Source organism: Grus americana, chromosome 1 (assembly GCF_028858705.1).
Source record: "Grus americana isolate bGruAme1 chromosome 1, bGruAme1.mat, whole genome shotgun sequence".
Classification (NCBI taxonomy): domain Eukaryota; kingdom Metazoa; phylum Chordata; class Aves; order Gruiformes; family Gruidae; genus Grus; species Grus americana.
Window position 1 is genome coordinate 71362285 of NC_072852.1, and position 13308 is coordinate 71375592.

Sequence of the window (13308 nt, forward strand, 5' to 3'; positions counted from 1 at the left end):
GGAGCCTGAACAAGGTAAGAAGACGACGTAATTAAATACTCCTTACTGAAGGTGATTTTAACTAAGTGAGCCACTAAAGGGAGCTGACAGCGTGTTTGAAGTGTGCTGGGGAAAACTTCAAGATGACAAACCTCAGCAAACTGCTGGAGGGAGAGGAGGTTATTTCCCCAACTGCTCTAACTCAGCAAAACGTCCCGTCAGTTGTGCAAGGGGGCCATGCACTCTGCCTTCGCCTCCTGCGCTTTAAATACTGCGAGAGGCCTTGCCGCTTTTAAAACATTTTCATATTCCTCTTTGATCCTTCGGTATGGCTGCAGTCAAGAACAAGACAACCTTCAAAGTATGTAGGCTCACAAATGAAACCACCAATTATGATGGTCTCTGAAGAGATGGGGAGCTGACACAGAACTGAGTAATTCACACTTGGGTTTTTTGTTTTTGTTTTAAGTTCAGGAATTATGCAGCAAAAGTAGACATTTTAAACTTGACTGTATTTGTCATGGCCACTGGATCATCTCTGAGTGACCCAGTTTTTTCCAGAGTACTTCCCACAAGTTCTGTATGGGGCAGCTCCACAGACCTTGGGAACGAGGGTAACGTGCAGGCAACAAAATTCTACGCGAGCTGCCTCAGGTGATCGTTCATTCTTGCCAACCCTCGCTAGGGTTTTCTAGCGGGGAGGGGAAACAAATATAAGTTTCCAAGACTTTCTTGAAGGCATTTCTTTACCTAGAAGTGATATTTATAACATCTTCAGACAACTGTACCATCAAGCTATGCTTGTACCAGTGTGACTTCCTGAAGAAAGCATGTAAGTCTCATGTGGAATATCCGTACATATATATTCTAATTTTCACAGTCACTTTTGTATCAATATGCAGTCGTTACATCAGATTTTTGCATCTTAGTATGAAAAGCACACTCATCTATTTTGAGTTGTAGTAAGTTAATAATAACTTGTTGTAACCCTTATTGATAAATGGAGAGTAAAATAAACAATACTAACCCACAGGCGGTCCCCAGGATTGTTCCTCCGTATAGAAAATGTAATCTTTGTAATGGTAGAAGAAAAAAACAAGGAAGCCCTCTCAGATAACAGCATTTCCCTCTTTCCTTCTACTGAATACCTTTGTCAGTCTATTTCTCTATCACCTACCCTTCCTCAGGCCCAGGTAACGAGACAAAACTCGGTGTCACAAGCTCGCGCAAATAAAGCGTATCAGCTACTCTCCAACTCCCCTTCCGTGTAGTGGAAAAAAGCTGCTGCTTTGCCATCACCCAGTCTCCTGCTAGCTAGTATGAAAGCAATGGAAGAAAGTGATCAGTAGATTAACATTATGTCAATAATTAGCTCCAAGACAACAGTTTTGTTATTTAACTGATTTTGGGGAGCAGCTGGCTATTGCCAGATATATGCTCTGATGCGGGGGTGAAAAGCCGTGCACACAGCAGCATTGTTTTATACGCAAGAACCAAGGCACGCACGCACTCTTGCTCACACACCCTCCGCAAAGGTTATTCATCACCACAGCAACCTCTCAAAACAAAGGTGGAAGCCAATTCAAACAGCCGTGTTCCTCTGATGACAGAGGATGAAGGGTGCTCTCCGCCTGCACCCTTCAGGGGGCTTGTTTGCTTGGGTTTGTGTTTATGTCATTGGATCTCATTTACGAAATTAATTTTCAGCAGCCCAGCATGCGTGCCCAGAGCAGGGAACGGCCATACTTACGCATTAGGTAAAAATATTCTTCTATAGCCCCAGTTAAAAGGACAGAGAAGAACTGGCCGACGTGCAATTCCTTCTTGCCGCGTGGCTGAGCAAACGCCATACTCTCTTACACGTACCCACCGTCACCTCACCTTCCTGCACTCTCCCCTACGTACCGGGAATAGCTGCTGTAAAATAAACACCCCACCTAAACCCAGGAAAAACCCCAACCTGTTTAACTGCCATTCCTCCCCGCCTCTCCCCTCACCGCTCCTTTTCTTCACATCCTCTTTCATGCTGCGGGAGCTTCATGATTTTGGATACGTTAAGAAAATCCAACTGAGACAGTAAAATAATAGCAAACTCAGCACAAATGAAAAGCAGAGTGTCTCTTCTCTCCCTAAATCCGGAACGAACAAACCCCAACACTTCCCCAAGTCACTTGAGGAAAGAGATTATGATCATTTCTAAACATTTTCAGCTACAGGCCAGGAGGAAAAAACACTGTATGTAATGACAACCTGTCAACACTCGGTGAGCAATGCGGCTCTCGTTCATGACACTGATCCTTCGCCTGCAGAGCGGGGCACGTGGGCATCACCAGCCACACCACACACAATGACAACACTCGAATTGTCCAGATTTCTCTTATTTCTCCAAAAGCAAATCCCCCATCTGAGCAGCCAGGTCTTGATGTGAGAATGCCCTCCCTATCTTCAGGATTTAAAAGATAGGGTAACAATGTGTTTTGAAATACAGGATTGAAAAACCCCAATTGTTCCTATGAAATTTATTTTTTAAATGGAGAACACAGGTGATTGCAGCAGATAACACGGTCTCAAAGGTTAAGTCCCATTTACTCCCATCAAGAAATAAGTTAATTTTGCTGTAGTGAAACCACCAGAAATACCCATCTAACTTCAGTGATTCCATGGATCTAAACAAAATGTATGCTAGCAAAAGAGTGGTTTGATTTATATCAACTGCTTAATCTAACATTTTTCTTAAGTTTCAGAAGAATCATTGACAGCTGACCATTAATCATTTGCAGGCTTATGATGGTTTGCAATTTCTGTTCGTGTGTTTCAGCATCCCAGCAACATAAACAAACACCTGGGGCAGGAGGTTCATTTACCTGAGTCTGCAATGTTTGTATTAGCCAGTCACTTTGGTGTAACACTGCTCGGACACCAAAGGATGCCTATAATTAAGAGGAACTAGAAATGTAAAAAAAAGGATCAATAAAAAAAATGTATGAGAAAATTCAGGTTACAGATAAAGATTCAAAGTGCAGTTTCAAAAGAGCACACTGCATTTGCAGGTAGCAAAAAGCAACAGAGCCAGGACTGAAAGCAAAGGGCAAAATGCCATCTAACCCCAAGTGCGGGACACTCTCCATGTAAGCTGGACTTGACGCTTTATGCTCTATTACTACAGCACTCTCAGAAATAGAAAAAAACCTGCATTTGAGCTCACACACATTTCTTAAGCGCAGCCATAGGCAAACCCAGCAAATTGGATGTATTCATAGCACAAGGTGATTTACGTCACAGCGTAATCACTACTTGACATGATAAGCAGGCGTTGGCTGCCTCAATCTTTATTTGTGCAGTGAATTTTCAACGCACCTTCCTGATGATCTTGGGTTTCAAAAGAAGTCTCTCCATGTGGAGATGCTTTCCCGCCCATGCTACAGGGGAGCAAAGGTTTTTGCCTTCTCCCCCACGTTGGCATTCAAGCTTGTGAGTCAGACTGGGACCACAGATACAACAGACAACAACTAGTCTTAAATTTGGGACCTTCCTGACCAAGACATAGACATGCTTCCACTGTAAGAGAACAAATTTATCTACATGAAATTATTAGGCTTCTAGAAAATCTGTGGACTCTAACTTCTAATAATTGAAAATACTTACTGGTGAAAAAAGTGCACCTACCCAAGCGATAATGATTTTAAGTAAATAAATAAAAAATCACTTCCATTACTGCCTTGCTTTCTCTATTTCTACATACCCAGAAAATCAATTGCAACAGTTTCAAAACCTTTCTCCTCCAAAGCTGCTGGAGTTAGCACTAAAGTTGTTGTATTATTTAAGTGCTGGGGTTCAGAGTTCTCAAGCAGTATAAAGGAACTACATCTACCTTCAGCGGTTCCCAAGATAGCAGCTGTTACGCTTGAACTGAAGTGGGAAGAGCAGCAGTAATGAGAATGAGGGGAACTTAAGGACAGGTACCTTCCAACTTGCAAAAATATGATGGACACTCAACAATAGCACCAAATTTGCATTTCCAAACTTTCCATTAATTAAAAACTACTTGTTTTAGCCTGGTTTAATAGACCAGTGGACCTTGAAATAATGTACTTCAGTTCCTTGTTCTGCCTTTGCCTCCTCCAGCATAAAGCCAGAATTATCCTCATAATTTTTCAGGCCAGAGTAATTTTCTAACTCTGCTGCTAATCAAGTTAGCACGTACAGCTCAGTTAGGCACTGGCCTCCAGGTTTTTGTCCAAATATTCCAACAAGCGCTCTTAACAGCATGGTAAAAGCCTGAAAGAGCCAGACAAGAGCCCAGGATGTGTATTGCCCTTCCTGCACCCATCCTTACAGGAGGCTCCTTCTACTTTCTCAAGAAGATAACTTAAAGCAGTTCTGCTTAAAGCATCAATCTTCAACTCTGATATCCATGGGAAGATTCAGTATCTGATGCTCAGCTGTGCCGTGCCGATGCTGTAACGGGACTCTATCCATGTACAGAGGGGCTACTTCCCCCAAATTTCACAGAGCTGTTGAAATGATTAGCAATAGCTAAGGGCACATATGTTGTTTTTAATAGCGAATGTGTGCTTTGCAGACCAGGCTGCATCTCATCAATAATTCCTTGGTGCAACACTCTTGGGAAGACAGCAGTCAGCCCAGCATGACAGTGTCTTAAATAAAGCAGGGTGTTACAAGGTGCAAGGCAGCACTCCACACATTTGCTGTCACAGAATCACAGCATTTCAGCTGCTGGAAGAAGCAGATTGCCATTGTTTTATCAAGGAAAATCACAGATGGGAGAAAGTGACTGGAAACCACCTTCTCAAAAAAAAAAAAAAAAAATATTGCTAGCTATTATCTTCTCCAGAGAGGGTATGTCTAGTATTGAACTGAAGACAGGATCGCACTTTGGAGGTCAAAACAAGCTCACTCTTTTCTTTACAAAGCATCTTCAAAAGGAAGCTGGGGGTGAAGTTCATCTGCGCACAGCCACACAGATTTAAACGGGAAAAAAAAACCAAAACCCAAAACCCCATGCACTTACATAAAAGGCTTTGGGGAGTTTCATTTTCTATTCAGCTGGAAAGGGAGTGAACAAGCACGCGTGCGTGCACACACACATACACACACACATTTTTAATCATCCTCCTGCTGACAGCAGCCAGTCACTACTTCTGTTATCAGAGCCCCACAGCTTGTATTTCCAGGCTATGAAGCGCTAAGGCAGAGGGCATAAAACCTCCTCTGATTAAAAAGGCACGGTGATATTGTCTAGTATAGCACACCAACTGCTATAGATTTGAAGTTTGGCCTGACCAGGATGTTACTCATTCAGTGGAGGGAGAGGAAAAAATAATCCATAAACATACAAACAAATAGTAAGGATTTCCTAAGACTAGCTGGTAACCTGGATCACCCTCATTTTCTCTAAGCTCATCAATCACCCTCTGGGAAAAACAAGCAAAGTAGGCAAGCCTTTGCATCCAGAAACTTACAGTTTGCTACAAGGTGCCAGTTGTTAAAAAGAGAGAGAAGCTGCGCTTACGTACAGCTCACCGGTGACGACTTGTGCTACCGTCAAGCGCCTGGGATTAAAACTTCAGCCCGGGTAGATGCTGTCCCTGCCGCTGCTTGATGCAGCTCAAGTGGCTGGCATCTCTCCAGAGTCACTCAGAAGGCAGCTGCCCAACAGGACAAATCACTGGAAAAGATAGAAAAGAAACAGGCTCAGCTATGCAATTCCACTGCGCATTATGCAATCTTGATATGCTCTGACTTCTTAAACTGGGATTTCCCTTGCTGTATGAGAGAGAGAAGTACACTTCTGATTAGAGTTCATCCGCTACTCTCAAACACGGGAACTTTCTAAATACCAGCAATATCAAAAAGAACTCCTCCGTACAGCTGACGGGAACCTCGTAGCCAGGATACCGGGACAACTTCCACCCAAAACCCTGCTTTCAAGCACAGTTTGGGGCTGGATCCCTCCTCAGGGTGGGGTGAGGAGTTTACAGAGCCGTGCACCCGACAGGCTCAGCAGAGCTGAGAAGGTTGCAAACCCAACGGGAACGAGAGCATAGCACGTTCGTAGACGCATTTTGTAAAATCAAGCACGAGGATGGAGGTGTTGGTGTGAGTGGAGCCCCTTCCTCACCTCACACCCCTGTCCCGTGGCTGAGGGCAAGCAGCCCAGGGTGGCCCTCACAAGGCACCAGCAGCCCAGCATGGCCCTCAAAAGGCACCAGCAGCCCAGCATGGCCCTCAAAAGGCACCAGCAGCCCAGCGTGGCCCTCAAAAGGCACCAGCAGCCCAGGGTGGCTCCCACAAGGCACCAGCAGCCCAGCGTGGCCCTCAAAAGGCACCAGCAGCCCAGCGTAGCCCTCACAAGGCACCAGCAGCCCAGCGTGGCCCTCACAAGGCACCAGCAGCCCAGCGCGGCCCTCACAAGGCACCAGCAGCCCAGTGTGGCCCTCACAAGGCACCAGCAGCCCAGCGTGGCCCGAATGGGAGAGAGACGGGACAAAACCTGCTTGTAGCGAGAGAAACTGGGGACAGCTCAAAAAACTCCCCACAAACCAGCGGAGAAGGAGGATGCAGAAAAGGAAGAATAAGGTGAAAACAAAGACAAAAGTCAGAGGAAGGAGACAGCAAATGGTGTAACTTTTTTTTTTTTTTTAAAGGTGACAATTATTGTATTCTCCCATATTCTCCTCAAATTTTTGCCACTCCTCAATTTTGAATCTGACATTCAAGAGTTCAGACAAGCTTAATCCTTTTCTATTTAATTTCTTTAGTCATATCCAACACTGTGTTCTAACCTGGCTGTACATACAAGTCACTTCCACCTTCGTAGCTGCACCATCCCAGGGGCTGAACGGTCCTTTAAATTTTACCAAACCTGCTCTGTTTACAGTTGTGTATTTTTATGAGTGTCTTTGAGACATGATTTTGACAGTATCCCAATTCTGTGACTTCTATGAGAGGTTCCATTCCCCCTCCCTTACAGGGCCAGCCCTGCAGTGATGTTTTCCATTTCACAATAAATCCAATTAAAAATAATTAAAAAGGACAGATCGATTTGATACAGCAACAGAATTAGGAAGAAGCAGTAACAAGTCAATCCAGTAACAGGGCAAGTGGCGATAGGTCAATTCAGTCAAACTGAATTGATCCAGTAGTAGCATATTAATATAGGAAATAGTATATTGAGCTAGCGTATGTACCGAACCTTATCAAGTTGCTTATTAATATGACCAGATTACAGTGGTGGTTTATCTGTTAATCACCTAATTCTGTCAATACCTTAAAATTCTAACATTTCAAGGGGAGACAGGCAATTAATGGTTTGCTGACCGGGAACCCCAGGCTGAAGAAAGGACAACACGTGGGCACACCACATTAAGGCAGCACGGGCTGCCTTCCATCCATACCTCATTTCCCAGCCACGAGCCTCGGCCTTTCCCAGTTCACTGGCCTTGGGCAAGACCCTCCACCCCTCCATGTCGATTTTGTCCCTTGCAAAACACGGATAAAGGTGACAGTCGTCTTCATAAAATACGAGTGCAAGTGCTGAGGAGCACTCTGAGAGCCAGGTATGGTTAGTTGCACATTCAATGCTTGCCAGTACCCTGGGTCAGTGTGAGGTGAGAGGTTTGCCATTGATCGCAGAGGAACCAAGGTCAAATGTTGAAAAAGCGACAGACCAAAAAGCCTTTGGGAACAATCACGAGACCTTCGTGTGTAGGTCTCTGTCTCTCAAAAGGGCAAGGGGGCAGACACAGCCACCTGAGGATATGCCAAAGAGGATAAAGGCACATGCTCAAAAGTGACCTCTAAATAAAACAGGGTCATCTATAAAGGTCTGAGACAGGGGAATAGGCTTGCCTGCATGCATACGTATACACACACATATATATGTATATGTATGTATGTAAAAAAGAGGACAGACTACACCTTTTCCAACAGTAACTTGTGATCTCAGTAGCTTCTTACACAAAATTTAATTCTTCTCAGAGGTATGGAAGAACTAAAGAAAGTATGAAACACTAGCACACTCACTGCTTCCAAGCTCCTTATCTCCACAATTTGTGACAGGTTTTGGGATTCTCATCTGAAAGCCAATGTAAAAGAGAAAAGGAAAAAACAGATTTCACTGGTGAGTCTCAGAGCTCCTCCTTGCTAATGTGATTTTACTGTTTGCAGCCCTGGACATGAACACAGTTAATGAATAATGACTGTGCAAACAAAATATCAGATAATGATGGGAGGGGGAGGGAAGGTTGAAATAATTGTGTGGGTGGCTTGGATTGGATTTGGCATCAATTAGAAAAATTGATGCCCTTTTAATTATAGGAAAAAGGCTTTGCTAGAAAGATAAGACAGACGTGACAATCAAAACACTTTAGTCTTTGGATTTAAATGTATGGAAATGGAAAGTTCGCACGGTTGGGGTTTTTCAGCGTGTTTTCTTTTTTATAATAAAAAATTCCGCTCCTTCTCAAAAATTACCTCTGAATGCATGGATAAACCTCAGCTGACTTCAAGCTGTTACAGCAGAGATTTGTTCTGCTTTTATCATTCTCTGGGAATATTACTTACTACAAGTAGGACTGCCTCCTACAAGGTACAAGACATCTTTCATTTCCCTTCTAGTAAGGGCCCAAGTCAGTAGGAGTTATGGCCACTTGAAAAATCAGTCCAGTAACCTATCAACATCACTTAAGATCCTCCCCTAATTGGTTCCACTGATTATATTATCAAAAGAGGGCACTAGAGATTGCTCCCTGTTTGATAAAGGTTGCACAGCACACATTTCTTTCCCTGCTCTTATTCGTAACTCCAGCAACTCACGGCAGATTCTCACATGTGAGAAATGCTTAATATAAGCACGTGAAATGCATTGTCCTCAGTACTCCTACAATAACTCAGAGCAGCTTAATAATATCCTTTAAAAAAAAAAAAAGTTAAACAAAAGTGAAAAGGACATCCATCTACAACGCTCGCACACAATTCCTCAACTACCCAATAACGAATAATCCCTCACAGTTCTGGATGTTTTAATGCTACTCTGTACTTCTCCAGCTCTTTTTCGGTAACACCGACAATCACACAACCCATATTTACATAATCATTTCTACAATGAGATATAACCACTTCTGAAAAAGTGCTATCTTATAAACAACATTTACTATCCTACAATTTATAATCATCATTTCTATTATTCAGTAACTTCCATCAACAGATCTCAAATAGTGTTTAGAAGATTTAATCTTATTGCCCAACTACCTCTGCAGATGTGACTTACAAAGTGAAAGCACAATTATACAAGGCAGAATTTATCCAGGAAATAGGAAATACAATACTCAATCTTGCAAAATAACCAAGAGATAATTTAAAGTAAGGTATCTACAAAGAACAGTGCCTGTGCCAAGAGACTGTTTGTATTGGTTTTGCAAAGAGGGGACAGAATGTTCTTTTCCAAAGAACCACAAAACAAACTTCCTGAACCAATGTGAGTTTTCTTTTTGCTTGTATTTAATCCAAGCAAGCGTGGCCTGCCCAGACTTACTTAATTAAATAAAAAAAAAATAATGAAAAAAATTAATTTGGCACAGCCTTGTCTTGAAACAGCACAGTCACACCCTTCAAAGCGAGTGGAACTGGCCACCTGAACAGATCTAGAACCACTGATGCTCTGTGAAATTAGGAATAATAGCCTGGAATGGGTTGGGTTTGGGCCATTGCCTTTTAAACCATTTCTTCAATAGCATTCTAAGCAGCTGTAATCAAGACTTTTCTTCATCTTTTTTTTTTTTAAATGTTAGTCTCCTGATGCACACCAGCAGGGCTTGAGAATGTGGAGGTAAGAGATAGAGCATGTTGATATGGCAAAGCAGCACAGGAAAAAGAACTTGAAGTCATCAAATACCACTTTATTTAACGTAATGTTTTGTTCCTAAATCAGTCATATATGTCTTCTAGAAAAAAAAAAAAAGTCCCACCAACACAACAAACAAAAACAATCCCAACTTCAGCTTAGCTTTTACCTCCTTTTGCCTTTCAGGAGCTGATGGGTAAGTCCACAGGGAAAAGCTTCTTTGCAAGGCAAAGAGAAAAGCATTAGTGGTAAGGTCAAAAGAGACAACATGTCATTTAGTGCGATGTTTCTGTAAAGCTTGTTTGGAAATCATAATGGATTTAAAATATATATACACACACACCCCTTCCACACCACGTGAGAACACTGAGCCCTCAAAAAAATGCATTGATGTCTAACTCTACAACAGTTCTGTTTACATGTATGTTTGTGAAAGTTTCTTGACTAATAGAAAACCTCATTTCACAAAACATACAATGCAAAACTACTTCCAGAACCACTAGAAGTACAGTTTTTCCCACCAATGTACCACAGGCATATTTATCATATTTGCCACACAAACGCCCATCTCTTCTCACAGTCTCATGGGCTAAGATGCTGCATCAGTTTGCCTGAAACAGGTAGAATGCCAAAACAGATGGAAACCTCCACACGATTCCTATACCAGTCAGACGTTTCTTAAAAGATTATATTCAACAATATCATTTCAAAATGCTGCACTACAATCCCACTGCAGAAGAGTCATCCTAAATAGACCCATAAAATAACCCCCAGAACTGGGAAGGATATTAAAAAAAAAAAAAGAGAGAAACCTGATGGAAGGACAATAGATCTGCAAAACATAGTTCATGTTACTTATATTGATACAAAGTTTCCTAAGTCTGAGTCAGATTTGTAAAATTTGTACATCTTCATAGCTGCAGAAGTTCAAAATAGTTATAGGTTTTATTATTATTATTGCCCTTTGAATTCTTATACCTTCCTTGGTTCTGTACATTCATGCCAGACTTGTTTTACTAACAGTTCACTGTTAGATGATATTAGTGGTTATTTACTTGTCACTGTTTCCTTGTTTACTTTTACCTTTTTCCCAGCTTCAGCTTCTTGCAGGACGAACAATGAAATCTGTTTTACTTTTACTTTTAGGTTCTTCCTGCCACAATGTTTAGGTTTCACGCTCTGCAAGGATCAGGTTTATTCATTTGATAACCAATCACTGCCATTTTTAGTTTGTTTTATTTTGAAATAGGAAACAACTTATATTAATCTCAGGTTTTATAAAAGTTGTTCTCATATATTTGACTTGGGTCCACTTCTAAACTTGAGTGTGTAGAAGTTAAAGTGGCAGATATATTAATATATAAACCCTTAGACTTCCTACCAGAGATGCATAACTTGGTAGCATTCCTAAAATTATCCTTTTTTTCAATTAAAGAGAAACTATTGCTAAAAGACTCACGTGATTGAGCTTCTGCCTTTCTGAAGTCAATAGGCAGTCAGTCTTACATTTCAACAGACCCAGGATTTCTTGTTAGCGCTACAGAAGACAAATCTATCTCTTCAGATACATGCGCGCGGTAAGCAAACAAAACTGAGAGCAGCATATTATTCAGGAAGATTAGATTATTGTCTTCAAATACCACTACAAGCTTTAAAAGGACGTGCATGGAGGGTATCGCAGTGGGAAACAGACACATGGATGTTAGCGGCTCGAGTATAAATTCCCCTCCCACTCCTGTGAAGGGAGATCGCAAGGTTGTGAACACTCTTAAAAACTACATCGACTCTCAGACCTTTGACAAGGGCTGTATGCAGCTGAAAAGATGTGTGGGAAGCATCACATGTGGTATTGGAAAAAGCAGCGAGAAAAATAACTTGGTTTTTTGGAAAGGAGCAGGGGGCACGAGAAGGGGAAGCTGTCTTTCTAGTTGCTCCGAAGCGTGTTCAGAGCAGAGCTGCTCAGCCCTTGATTCCCAGACTTACCACATTTGATGGGACCCGACGATTTACAGGTATTTTCTTGCGGCAAAAAACACTCATCGTATCCCTATTCACCACGCAGACAGTTTGCATTCCCCCTGCACCACCCAAAGACATTTAATTTTCTTTCACCCTAGTACTGGCTTAGAAGGGGATGTTGTTTGCCACAGGTGCTCAGAGCGGCAGAAACTACACCGTGAAAAGTACCTGCACTAGTTCTTCTAGCCGACCTTTTTTGGTTAGTTTTCCTGTTCAGCAAAGGCGAAAAAAAAAAAGACAACAGATGATGACATTCCACAGAAATGGGGAAACGAAGAGAATATGCATGGACTGGGGTGAAACAACATTCGTCCTTCACATATCTCAGCACTAGAGCCTCCCAAGATGTCTGCTGTCCTCTGTAGCAAAGAAAATGAACTTTCCCAGCTGCTTGCTATCAAGTCCTTCCTCTCCTAGCCTCTTGTAAAACCAGGGCTGAAACAATCCAGGCAACTGTCCCGCTATAGCCTGAAAAGTCAAGTTCCTCTTATTTCTTCAGAAAGGCAAAGCGTGCTACGCAAAGTGCCCAATATTCATATTGAAATGTAACAAATAAACTTATTTAGAAAGTTTGCTAATCTTGCCTTGTTTAAATTTATTATAGCTCATTTGTCTTGACAGACCTCTAGAGATGTGGAGGAAGTAAGCTGGAAAAAAGGTAATCCCTTCACAAGGAGATGGATGGGGAAGCAGCACGAAGGATCAGTCAGTAAGTAAATAGTTAAGAAGAAAACTCATGACCAAAAGGTGAAAGACTGAACATTTGGTTCTGGCTGTATAAATTTAAAACTGTGCAGTTATTAGTCCTTTCTGAAGCTGACCCTTCATAACTCTTAGCACACTGGAAAACTGCATCATCAGGAAGATCTTGAATCTTTTCTGTTTATCAAGGAAAGCACAAAAGTCAGGCAGCCTTTTGAAATCACTTCTACAAATAAAACCACAGAGGTTTCCACATCAATACACCTACAGAATTCCACCACATTATGGCCACTATGGTAATAAAAGTTATTTTAAACACAGGCTGTGGTAATAAATCAGTTTTAGTGCTGATAATTTTCTCTCTGTAGCTGAGGAGCAGGAGGAGATTCCCCATCATGCCATAGTCAGAAGTCGCTTCCAAGCTATATCAAAACTTGGATTCATTAATTTTTTATCTCAAGAGAAGATAAAGCACACCATAGACATGGCCTCCGAAACACCTAAAACTTCTATCCAGCTCATATAATTTTTTTCCACACTCAAGCACATCAAGCCACGTTTTTTATACTCAATAATACAGCCAGATACTCTTCATCAGTACGTGCTATCCTTTCCCTGGGAATCACAAATAGGCGCAGTATCAAGACATCTGGATGCCATGATTTTCATTTCACCTCCCCATTTTCTCAAATATCATTTCTTAACTACGCCTTTACATTTATTGCTGATTAGAATCACTGATG

General features: G+C 41.9%; 1 protein-coding gene across 11 annotated transcripts in view; it reads right to left on the bottom strand.

Moving 5' to 3' along the window:
* Positions 1-13308, bottom strand: part of EPS8 (epidermal growth factor receptor pathway substrate 8) — a 139986-nt gene that overhangs the window by 99410 nt on the left and 27268 nt on the right. For 6 of the 11 annotated variants that reach the window (XM_054840450.1, XM_054840469.1, XM_054840432.1 and 3 more), the window contains exon 2: positions 5517-5668. The exons of 1 other annotated variant lie outside the window; for it this stretch is intronic. The gene's annotated coding sequence lies outside the window, so the exon portion shown is untranslated. Of the gene's footprint in view, positions 1-1006; positions 1283-5462; positions 5669-13308 lie in introns of those variants that run through there. 4 more of the 11 variants (XM_054840440.1, XM_054840459.1, XM_054840483.1 and 1 more) reach the window with 4 other exon arrangements.